The sequence below is a fragment of the Myotis daubentonii genome, chromosome 5 (genome assembly GCF_963259705.1).
Source record: "Myotis daubentonii chromosome 5, mMyoDau2.1, whole genome shotgun sequence".
Classification (NCBI taxonomy): domain Eukaryota; kingdom Metazoa; phylum Chordata; class Mammalia; order Chiroptera; family Vespertilionidae; genus Myotis; species Myotis daubentonii.
In genome coordinates, this window is record NC_081844.1 from 36,615,545 (window position 1) to 36,628,492 (window position 12,948).

Below are 12,948 nucleotides of genomic sequence, written 5' to 3' on the forward strand. Positions count from 1 at the left end.
TTCACAGAGTATGAGTTCTGAGAGTTCCTCGTACTGCAAAGCAGTTTTGATCTTTAGACGGCTGATTAACATACAGAGATGGTATCTTTTGATGCAAGTTTTACAAGTATATATGAAATGAGGTGCCAAGTTAACAGTCCAGGAAAACAGTAGGTTTTTGTTTTCCCCTCATGTAATAAACAGTGAAGAAATGAGTCAGGTCAGCTTTCCAGCCTTGCTTTGAGTGTGGTGTGCCTATAAAACACACAGCATACAAGCAAAATCTTTGAGACACCATGTTGCTCTGATGGAGGAAAGGAATGCTAAGGATTATCCAGAAATTTTCTTGAACCTGTAACTAAACTCTAAAATAGGCAGGTCTGTTAAGTTTAGCACTCGCACAGGAATCCTATTATGTGCCAGGCACTGGGTATTGAGGGTTCAGAAATAAGTAAGACCACCTTCCTGCCAAGGTCTTCAGAAGCACAAGCAGATCACTTGAGTAAGTCGGTGGCCGAGCCAGAGTGGAAGTTTGCCCAGGGTGCTCTGGGAACCCAGAGGTAAGACGTTCAGCTGATTCCCACTTGGAAGAGTGGGGCTGACAAAAATCGATCTTTTCCACAGCTATACAAACCCTAGTGATGGTCCCAAGTGGGCTTGAGGACTATAACACAGACTTAAGACAGGGGAAAAAAGACTCCCAATTTTTCCAGAAAATTAGCTTCATTTCCTACCTCCCATTTGTATGTCAACAGAGTTACTTAGCCAATACAGGGCTAGGGCACAGTTCTGGAAATCTTATGAGTAGAATCAGTGCTTCACTTCTTCCTGCCCAGCACCTGCTCTGAGACAGACACTGAAGGGGGAAAGTGAGCAAGGCGTTGCCTGTCTTCCAGAATCTGACAGTATAGTGGAGTGGGTTAGTTCCCTAGGACCGCCGTAACAAAATTACCATAAACTGGATGGTTTAAAATAACAGAAATTTTCTCTCTCACAGTTCTGGAAGTTAGAAGTCCAAAGTCAAGGTCTCAGCAGGGCCATGCTTCTTCTGAGATTCTGGGTAGAATTCTTCTTGTCCCTTCTTAGCTTCTAGTGGTGGCCAGTGATCTTTGGCATTCCTTGGTGTACAGCTGCATAACACCAATCTGCTTTTATGCTTCTTCTCTGTGTCTTCACATCATCTTCCTATGAGGACACTAGTCATATTGGATCAAGGGCCCACTCTATTCTAATATGACCTCATCTTAACTAATTATATCTGCAAAAACTCTCTTTCCAAAGAAGGTCACAGTCCAAGGTACTGGGGGTCAGGACCTCAACATATCTTTTTGGGGAATGCAATTGAACTCGTAATAGGAAGATAAGGCAAATGCACCAAGGTGAGGGCATGTCAGCACTTCTCTAAGCCCTCCCTCCCATTTCCATCTTTGTGTACTATTGCTCATTAACAAATAGATGGCCAGATATTTCTCTAGCAAAGTGGGTTTATTTGGAAGCAACAAGAATTGCAATTCGAGACATGTGGTCTAACTTGCAGTGGTCACCAACCGGTGGTCCACGGACAACTGGTGGTCCATGAGGTCCGAAAGGTTGGTGACTGCAGATTTAGGGAAACCTTTGGAGCAGTGGTCAGCGGATCACTGGTGGTCCATGAGGTCTGAAAGGTTTGCAACCACTGGAATGGGAACCGAACTAAACGCCAGAGAAATAAGGAGAGGAAGCTCTTTTATGGACTTGGGAAGAGCTGTTGTAAAGGAAGAGTCCATTGGAGGAAACTAAAAGTTTGTAGTGACTTTTCATTGAGTTATAGCAGCCTCCCATTGGTTGGGCTGTTACTGGGCAAGGAGGAATCATTTCTTCCTCCTTTGGAGGTAGTAAAGTAGTGTCACTTCCCGTGAGGTGCAGGGAACAGTCATTTCCTGTTGGGTTTCTTAGTGTGTCAGGTGTGAGAGTTCTCTCTTCTAACCTCCCAACTCCATTTTAAATGAGGTGGCTATCAATCAATAAATCCACAAACAACAAGTGTTGGTGAGGATGTGGAGAATAGGGAACCCTCGTGAGCTGTTGGCAGATTGGTGCAGCTACTATAAAAAACAGTATGGAGGGTCCTCAAAATATTAGAAATGGATCTGCCTTATGACCCAGCGATTCCACTTCTGGGAATATGTCCAAAGAAACCCAAAACACTACTTCACAGGAATATATGCAACCCTATGTTCATTGCAGCATTATTTACAATAGTGAAGATATGGAAGCAGTGCAAGTGTCCATCGATGGACAAATGGATAAAAAGATGTGGTACGTTTACACGATGGAATATTACTTGCCATAAAAATAATGAAATCTTAACCATTTGCGATAGTATGGATGGATCTAGAGAGTATTATGCTGAGTGAAATAAAATCAGATAGAGAAAGACAAATACCATATGATTTCATATGTATGAAATCATTTTGTGTGAAATCTAAAGAATGAAATAAATGAACAAACAATATTGAAACAGACTTACAGTTGCAGAGAACAAACTGAAGGTTGACAGCAGATAGGGGCTTGGGGATGGTGAAAAATGAAAGGATTGAGAAGTTACAAATTGGTAGTTACAAAACAGTCACAGGAATGTAAAGTACAGCATAGGGAAAATAGTCTATAACATTGTAATAACTATGCATGGTGTTAGGTGAGCGCTGGAAACATCAAGGGAGATCACTTTGTAAAGTACATGATTGTCTAACTACTATGCTATACACCCAAAACCAATACAAAATAACATTGAATGTAAACCGTAATTGAGAAAAAAATAGAAATTGGAAAAAAATGAAGTTTCCATTTATTAATTTTCACAGCCCCTTTTGCAGCTTCTGTGTGCACACAGGTGCTCTGCCTATACTTGCTGAGTTCCTGCTTGGGAGTTCATTTATTACCTATTCCAGACATAAATGAAAAGTAAAACATACATGGAAGTAAAACCTCTGACTCAGTGTGCATCCTCTTAAAGTAATCTAAAGCATCCACAAGCAGGCAGGAACATCCTTTATTTTCATTTGGGAGATTTGCCATTATTTCTGAAATTATCCTTGGATGATTGGAAAAACCTGAATTTCTACCTGACATAAGCCTACTGGGATGGTTAGAGTTGGGTGGGGCAGGATGGTCTCCATCCATGCCTGCTCCTCTTTAAAGAGGCTGTGAGTTGCAGCTTTGGTGGTCTGGAAACCAGGCATGGATGGAGGGAGCACGAGCTACGGCTCTAGAACCCAGCGTCATCTGGCTTGGGCTTGGGCTTTCTGGGCATCCCTCTCCCTCTGAAACCTCCCTAGTTCAAGGTCATGCTCTCTGTGTGAGCCCGAGAGCAAACTCTCACCATCTCTAGATTCTGACTCCACAGTGTCTTTCTGGAGTTGCTCTTTCCCACCCTGTGCTACAGAAACTGGGTAACTGCTCTCAGTTTCTAGGGAAGCTGCCCACACAGCTGAAGGAAAGAACAGCTGCTTATGGACATCTTAGGTAAGAGAGGTGCAGAAAGAACGTCTGTTTCTAGGACCAGGAGATCACACCATGTGAGAGCCACATCCTGTACCTTATATGAGGAAAGGTTTTCAACATTGATGCTGACTATAGTTGTGATACAGTAAGGAGATCACAATTTTAAAAACGTGTACTGACTGGAAAAAGAATCCTACTCGTGGCCATTTATGTTATTGTTCCAGTTATAACAAAACATCCAGACAGCACAATATTTATGTATTGTGTTTTGAGTTAACATAACTTATATTTAACTTTTTTCTATATATACCCAGTTTTCTATTGTTTTTCCCCTAGGTTCATTTAAGTATAATTTACATACAATAACATTCTCCCAAGATAATAGAGTATTTTTATCACCCAAAATGTTCCCCTTTCCCCTTTGCAGTCAAGCCCCTTTCTCAATCCCTGGCCGAAGGCAACCATAATCTGCTTTCTGTCACAATAGTTTGCCTTTTCCAGAATGTCATATAATTAATATCATAAAATATTTAGTCTGTCTGTGTCTCAGTTTATTTAGTTGGAAGTTTTGAGACTCATCCATGTTGTATGATTTAATATTTGGCTCATTTTTTATTGCTAAGTAGTAGTCCATTTTATGGATTTATCACAATGTATTTAATCATCAGTTGATAAATATTTGGGTTGTTTCCAGTTGGGGGTTACCATGTGTAATGCAGCTATATACATTCAAGTACAAGTCATTGTGTGGGTAAATGTTTTCACTGGTGTTGGGTAAATACAGGGCTGACTTCACAGGTATGCAACACGTGCAGTTGCACTGGGCCCTGCACTTAGATGGGCCCAGGCTTAGTTTAAGGTTCTGTTCTGCCTTCTTGAGCAGTGGTACCATTTTACATCCCCACCAGCAAAGTATGAGAGTTCTAGCTGCTCTGCATCTTCATTCGTTTCTGTTGCTTTCTACAATAGTTATTTCTCAAACCTTTACAACTAGAGGAGAGATTAGTATGTTGTGAAGGTCTTAATGCTTATTCATGTACAGCCCCCACCCCTACCCCCACCATGTCTCCTTTGCACTTTGTCTTCCATGAGTTAATAAGAGGCTAAGTAAACTGAGGGGATAGGGATAGTAGAATTCATGAAATCATACACACATGGTCCTCTCTTTGTGCTCAAGCTGACATTATCACATTGTTTAATATCCACAGTTGTACATTGGGAATGTAGGTGTTGGAATGTTTTCCAAGCAAATAGACTGAAGGAATCAAACTAGTTTCTATCAGTGACCAACAACAACTCTGGAAAAGCTATTTGACTTATCAGAATAATGTGTGTTTGCTATATGGCTGGTTGTCTTTTAATTTCATAAATAGAGAGTTAAAAAGATAGCCTACTTTCAGATATAAAAGTACAACATAGGGAATATAGTCAATAATATTGTAATAACTATGTACGGAGCCAAGTGAGTACTGGAATTATTAGGGGGAGCACTTTCGTAAAGTCTATTATTGTCTAAACACTATGTGGTAAACCTGAAACTAATCTACACTAATAAAAGAGAAAGATGCAAATTTACCACCACTCCGTCACTCCACCACTCCACTACACCTACAAGCCACGCCCACCAATCAATCAGGAGCAAGTATGCAAATTAACTAAGATGGCGGCGGCCATGGAGGAAGCCAAGCTTCCCGCCTGCCCTGGCCAGCCCTCGGCTCTGCTCAAGGCTACAAAGTTTCAATTATAGAAGATAAATAAATCCCAGGGAAAAAAAAAGAAAAAAAAAGGAGAGGCTGGGAGCTTGGGTCGCTGGGGGGTGTGGCTAGCCTGAAAATGGCCACCAGCCCCTCACCCAGGCTGGCCACACCCCCATGGGGTGAGGTTCTCTATGGGGAGGCTTGGCCAGCCTGCAAACAGCCATCAGCCCTTCACCCAGGTTGGCCAGGCACCCCAGTGGGGACTCCCACCCTGAAGGAGCTGTGGCCAGCCTGCAAACAGCCATCAGCCCCTCACCCAGGCTGGCCAGGCACCCCAGTGGGGACCTCTACCCTGAAGGGGGTGTGGCCAGCCTGAAAACAGCCCTCAAACCCTCACCCAGGCTGGCCAGGCACCCCAGCATGACCCCCACCCAGATCTGGGACATCCTTCAGGGCAAACCAGCCGAACCTCACCCATGCACCAGGCCTCTATCCTATCTAATAAAAGAGAAAAATGGTAATTGGCGTACGACGATACCCTTTTCATTGGCTAATCAGGGCTATATGCAAATTAACTGTCAGCCAAGATGGCAGTTAACTGCCAACATAGGCCAATGCTGGGAGGCGAAAGGGGAAGGAGGGAAGAAGCTGCCTGCCGCTGACTGCAATCGGAAACCCAGGCGGCAGCCAAGAGCCAGAGAACCGAGCTGCCTTTGCTCGGAGAAGCCAGGCCTCCTTTGCCGGCTTCTGTGATAAGAGAACCTGGCCGCCTTTGCGGGCCCTGGGCCAGTAATGGGAGAAGCTGGGTGGGGCAGGGAAGAGGCGGATGTCTGCCTGGCTTCTCAGATCACTGATCACCAGTGATGGGAGAACACCCAGAGGCAGGGCCAGAGGCCAGGCTGCATAGCTGCCTGGGGACACCATCTGGACCCCAGGGGCGATGCAGCCAGGCCCCAGAAGGAGACCCAGAAGGTGACCCAGGCGCTGGGGCTGCGTTGCCGCTGGGGCATGCGATCCGGTCCCCCGGGGGCGACGCAGCCAGGCCCCAGAAGGAGACCCAGGCGCCGGGGCTGTTTTTGCCACTGGGGCACGCAATCCGGTGCCCAGGCTGAGGAGACCCAGGGCCCGGGGCTGCGTCACAGCTGGGGCACGCCATCCGGTCCGGGGGCAATACAGCCAGGCCCCAGAAGGAGACCCAGGCACCAGGGCTGTATCGCTGCTGGGGCACGCGATCCACTACCTGGCTGAGGAGACCCAGAAGGAGACCCAGGGGCCTCGCAAGAGGAGAGTCTCCATGGTCAGATGGCGTGGTGTCGGGACAGGAATAAAGACCCGAGGTGACTCAGATGCCTGGCCACAGGGTTAGACCAGCCAGCAGGGCCTTTCAGTTGGGACTGGGGTGGGGGTGGGTCGAGGGAGGCAAGCCGGAAATAGAGAACTACAACTCCCAGGAGGCTTAGCGGCCAGGGCCTGGGTGCCTGGCTGTGAAATCCGATGGGCTGTAGTTTCGCAAGCCACTTTAAACTAGAGGCTTGCAAGGTTGGAAGTTCTGCGCCTGGAGCCAGGGGGAAACGGAGCTGGAGCAGAGAGAGGGGGCCATGGCAGCTGTGGGCTTTGAGGAGTTCTCAGCACCTCCCGGCTGGGAGCTGGCGCTGCCTCCGCTGAAGGTGGTCACATCCTGGAGAGCGAGCTTGAGACCGAAGTGGAGTTCGTGTCTGGGGGTCTGGGCAGCTCCAGCCTCCAGGAGCGAGACGAAGAGGAGAAGGCAGCCTGAGGCCAGCAAGGGCGGCGCCAACAGGAACTCAATCGCAGGAAGTACCAGGCGCTGGATCGGCGCTGCAGGGAGATTGAGCAGGCGAAGGAGCGGGTCCTGAACAGGCTCCATCAGATATAGAGGATAACATGGAGACTCCAGCAGGAGCGGAGGTTCCTCATGAAGGTGCTGGACTCCTACGGTGACAACTACCGGGCCAGCCAGTTCACCATCTTACTGGAGGACGAGGGCAGCCAGGGCAGAGACGCCCCCAACCCAGGCAACGCTGAGAACGAGCCTCCAGAGAAAGAGGGGCTGTCCCCACCCAGGAGGACGCCAGCGCCCACAGAAGCCAGCAGCCCGGCCCCTGGCGAGGGGCCCAGCAGTTGGAAGAGGCGGCGAGTGCCATAGGAAGGGCACTGGGCAGGAGTCCCGCTGACTCCGGAGCTGGCCCCCGTGCAGATAAAGGTGGAGGAAGACTTTGGCTTCTAAGCCCTCGAGGCTCTGGACTTAAGTTGGGTTTCTCGGGGGCCAGACAAGTAGCTGCCCTACCCCACCCTAGCCAGCTCCCCCTTTGACTGACCCCCCAATAAATGGACCCGATGCAAAAAAAAAAAAGCTTATAGAGGCATGTTTATAGGATCAAGTAGTATAAATATAGATGTAACAGGACAATAAAAAGAGAACCTGGCTATGATGATAACCTGAATGCTGCCTCTGTGTCATTCCTTCTTTGGGAACCCTGGACCTGCTGGGGCTGGACCCCAACATTCCTCTTCTTATAAGGACTTCAGTGAGATGGGCTAAGGGTCCCACTGGAACTGCCACAATTTAATGTAATCCCCTCTTTAAAGATCTTATCTCCATATACAGGTACATTCTGAGGTTCTGGGGATTAGGATTTTAACATACATTTTGTTGATTACCCAAATCAGCCCTTAACAACCAGCATGTTTCAGAAAGTAGATTCCTACAGGGTTATTTACCAAACATTCAGAAGTATTTTTAAAAGAGCTAAGCCCCTCGCCCATCGTGTGGGCCCCTCCCAGCGAAGAGCGAAGGCCTGGGTTCCGGGCACCGGAGGAAAACTGGTGCCAGCAGCCAGGGGAAGGGGCCCCCAAGGGACCCCAGATTGCGAGAGGGCACAGGGTGGGCTGAGGGACCCACCCGAGTGCACAAATTTTTGTGCACCGGGCCTCTAGTCCTATATAATAAAAGGGTAATATGCAAATTGACCCTAACAAACAGCAGGATGACTGAAAATGACTGGTCACTATGACACACACTGACCACCAGGGGGCAGATGTTCAATGCAGGAGCTGCCCCTTGGTGGTCAGTGTACTCGTACCGGGAGAGCTCTGCTCAGCCACAAGCCAGGCTGATGGCTGCCAGTACAGTGGTGGTGGTGGGAGCCTCTCCTGCCTCCTCAGCAGTGCTAAGGATGTCCGACTGCAGCTTAGGTGTGTTCCCTGCTGGCAAGTGGACATCCCCCGAGGCCAGGCTGCCAGAGGGATGTCTGACTGCCAGCTTAGGCCCTATCCCCCCAGGGAGTGGGCCTAAGCCAGCAGGTGGACATCCCCCGAGGGGTCCCAGACTGCGAGAGGGCACAGGCTGGGCAGAGGGACCCCCCCGAGTGCACAAATTTTTATGCACCAGGTCTAAAGTATAAAATAACATTGAAAGTCAACTGTTAAGTGAAAAAATAAAGAAATAAATAAAAAGTTTTAAATAAAAAGCCTCTTTCAAGTACAACTTCTTCAACAATGTGCCCAGCTTCAAACTATGTTTACTATATTTTTGTGTGACAGAATCATATTAATTAGCATAAAGACTTCCTGAAATCCAGATACTTCACTTACAAAGCTTTACCGGTATTGACAGGCTGGCTACCCTGCGCTGGAAGGAAATGAGAGGGATCTGACAGGCTGTGCTCTTCAAAACACTCACATTTGCTGCAGTCACACTGTGATTTTGTAATTATTTCCATAGAGCAACCAAAATGTAACTTATAAGGCGAACCGTTTCTTCATAACAAAAGATGACTACTACATTTCCCTCTATTTTCTGTGATTTCTTAAAAGAGCGTAATAGGAATGTTTCAGTTCCTTAAGTGTCCTGATAAAAAACATGACACTCTGGCTTGCACTTTGGGGCACATTTTAAGTGCAGCAAGCTAATGTAAAATAAGAATGGATGAATTTAAGATATAGGTAGACGTGTGTAAAGAAAATGTTAAAATTCCCTGAGGCAGAAAAGCAAAAGACAAATAAATGCAGAGACCTGTCACTTTCATGGATAGGAAAGATGTCTGTGTTCTTCAATTTATGACATAGGTATAAAAAGATTCTAGTCAAAACCCCAAAAGATTTTTTGGGGAAACTGACATACTCATTAAAAAAATCTACCAACAAAAATAAATAAATAGGGAGAAGAACCAAAATAATTTTGAAAAAGAGTATTAATAGAGGAATCCTTCCCTCATTAGAAGTCAAAACATTTTAGAGAAAAGTGAGTGGTCTCATTGAGAAATCTCTATTTTTTTGGTTTATCTGACTATCTCAGTTTCGTTAAAAACAATAACGAATGTTTGAGCAGAGAGTAGTGAAATAGATATATATGTTTTACTTTTCAACACTTCTATAAGGAAAAACGGAACCTGTTCTGTTTGGGCCGAGGTTTTTCCCCACAAGGGTCAAATTCATTCCAATTATATCCTTGTGTGGCCGTCATGATTTTCTTTAGGATGTCCCCACTGATTGCCTGAATGTGACATGAGCTTTAATATTAATAAAAGGGCTCAGTATGTTCCCTAAATTAGTGCATTCCTTATCATGTTAGAATGTTCTGGTTGGTTCCAGATAGATACTGAGAGCATTTAAATGACAGAAAAATAAGTGTATTATTGATACTCGGATTAAAAGACAAACTTATGGAATCATTAGAACTGTGCCCATAAGCATCCTTCATAATTTCTGGCTTCTCATTTTCATATTAACTAGAATGAATTTCTTCTAACATATACTAGAATGGAAGATGAGAGAGGAAAAATTGACTTATGGAGGGAAGGAGAAACAATTCCTCCCTCTAAAGGAGGAGGTGGCCTTTTAATTTGAAGTTTCAGTAGAATAATGTTGCTATTTCCCCAGACTGACCTTGATTGGAACTTCCACCCAGTCTGAGAGAGCTGGGAAAAAACAGAGGTACTTCTTTCAGACCTCCATCCTGGCAGGCTCTGTCATCCCTCCTCATTTTCCACCTATAGTGCTGGTTGGGTCCAGGGTTCAATGCTCCAATCAAGACTGAAGACATGGAGTGACAGCTTGCTCTGGACAAGAATGACTCAGCACTATGACCTCAGTTATAGGACACTGAAGCAGTTAGACACACACTTGGTGGAAACACTTATTTTTAGAACTAGCCCTAACATACTTATGAAACCATATTGCCACCTTCCTCTGGATATCCCACCCACCCTACCCCAACTTCATTTTCAGGCACTGGTCTGCAGAAAACACTAGGCTTTTTCCTATGCAGCCTGGCAGGTTAGCTGTATATTCTCAAGTATATAAGAATATTTCTTTTCTTTAATATGTTTTTATTGATTTCAGAGATGAAGGGAGAGCGAGAGACAGAAACTTCAATGATGAGAGAGAATCATTGATCGGTTGCCTCCCACACGCCCCCTACTGGGGATTGAGTCTGCAACCTAGGCATGTGCTCTGACCTGGAATTAAACCGTGACCTCCTAGTTCATGGGTCAATGATCAACCACTGAACCACACTGGCCCGGCATACATTTTTTTATTCTTATGACATTTGTTCAACACATCTCTTTTGAATGTGGGTATTGTAATATCTTGGTGAGGAATAATCTAGTCCTTTTCCATAGCATTGATGCTGATCAGTTGCACATTTTTATCTCTAGCCCTGATGTCTCATTGTGTTTCAGACCTGTATATTCTGCTCCTAGGAAACATCAGTCTATAAGCCAGAAATCTGGGACTCATCCTAAACTCCTCTATATATCTAATCTCTTATATCCAGGTCACAAAGATCTGTTGATTCTACCTGCTAAATATTTCTCAAATCCATCCTTACATTTCCATCTTTATTGCCACTCACTTCATCTGGAAATCCTCATAAGGTCTGCCTGAATATACTAACAACCACCTAACTGGCCTTCTAATTCTTGTAGTGTATCCTTTCAATCTAATATCAATCTTGCTTCCAGGATGATCTCCCTAAAATGTAAATGATTATGTCATTGCCCTGTTTAGAATCCTTCAGCGGTCCCATTATCATCAGGGCAAAAGGCCCATCTGAACATGCCATGTGCCACCCTTGAGAGTAGGCACTTGCTTGCTTCCCAGCTGCAGCTTTCCCCACTCCCTGTTTACAATGTCCTTTCTGGCCACCCTGGATTACCTGCAGGTCCCCAAATATGCCTTGCATTTTAATACTTTGCACTGCTGCATATGTCCCCATCAAATGGAAGGGCCTTCCTTGCCCCTGTATCTATCTGGTGAATGCTCTTTGACAATGAGCTCATACTTTCACAGCCTCTCAGGAACATTCTCTGACCTTCCAAGGCAAAATGTGCTCCCATAACACTTTGTAGTTCAGAGGTAATGAGACAGAACTAGCAGGGACAGGCTTGCAGCCTGGCAAGCAGGCTCTGGCTCCTCTGTGCTGTCCTACCTCCTTCAAAAGCTAGGTGTGGAGGTGCCGTTTGGCTAAAGTTAGGTGGCCACCTGGGAGCTTATCTACTGACCCTGGGGTCCCTGTTGAGGTCCAACTTGGGGTAACATAGTATTGAAGGTTATGCATTCCACAAAGACATGAATATTCTTGGCTTTTGCAGAAGGCAGGATACAAATGTACATAGTACACTTACAATGCCATTATTTTGTTAATCGTTATTTGGGGCTGATTCCAAAAATTTTTTTGGATTTTATTTTGTGGTGTTTTGTATATTCTGGGAGGGAATAGCACTCATTCCCTGGTGTTCAGTGTGGGATAAAGGAGCTCCAGTCTGGGTTTTCCCCATTTTCACTGTAGCATGTCTGTTATACACTTACCTTGCTGTATTTGTTCTCTGAGAACATGGGCCTCTTGCATTGGTTTTTATAGCTTAGGCAAACTGCCTGGCACATACTTGGTGCTCAATAAACCTTGTCTTAGTGTATGATTATTATAAAATAGTGTAGCTTCTCTTACTCCATCACCTTTACTATGTTGCTCTTGACATTAAAGTGGCTCTGTGATTAGAGTTGGGTTAGAGTTATGAAGGTTTCTCTTGGATTTTTAACATCTACACATTACTTAGTTATCACTCCATTGTAGCACATCTTGTAAGATTCACAGGAAGAAAATGACAGTTCTTGTGTGTGTTGAGGCATGCAGGAGGATTCTACTGGGCCATTAGTTGCTGTTGTAGTTACAAGTGAAAGCCACCAGATGGCTTAAGGAAATGAATTTATTTTCAATGGAGATTTTAGCTTAGAAATCTGGGGCAAGAAAGAAAAAAAAAAAGAAGCATGATTAGAGGGAGATCAAAAGGCTCTCTGTAGTGAACCCAAAATAACAAACAAAAACTCACCAGTATTTCAGGAATGGGTTTGTAGAGGTTTTGCAACCTTCAAAGTGATAAACTAAACTGTGTATCATCCTTCTAGTGTCTACATGCTTTAATAATTACAGAATAATTAATGAAATTAAATTCAATTCCACAAATATTTATTGAGTGCCCAAGTCCCAATTAAACCTTATGAGAGGATTATTGAAGCATATGCCACACAAAGCACAGCTTGCTAAACATGAGAAATGCACGGTAGATTGGAAGGAAGATGGATGTCTTTCTCTTTGTGTGTACCAGGGCTGCTTACTGTTTAAAGGAGAGATGCTGCTGGAAATATAACTGGGACCCAGAAAATGTTTGCATATTATTCGCAGGAAGAACAGATATATGAGAAACCAAAAGAGAACAAAGCAAAAATCTATAGTATTTAGAAATCAAAGTGTATTTTATGTGGTCTT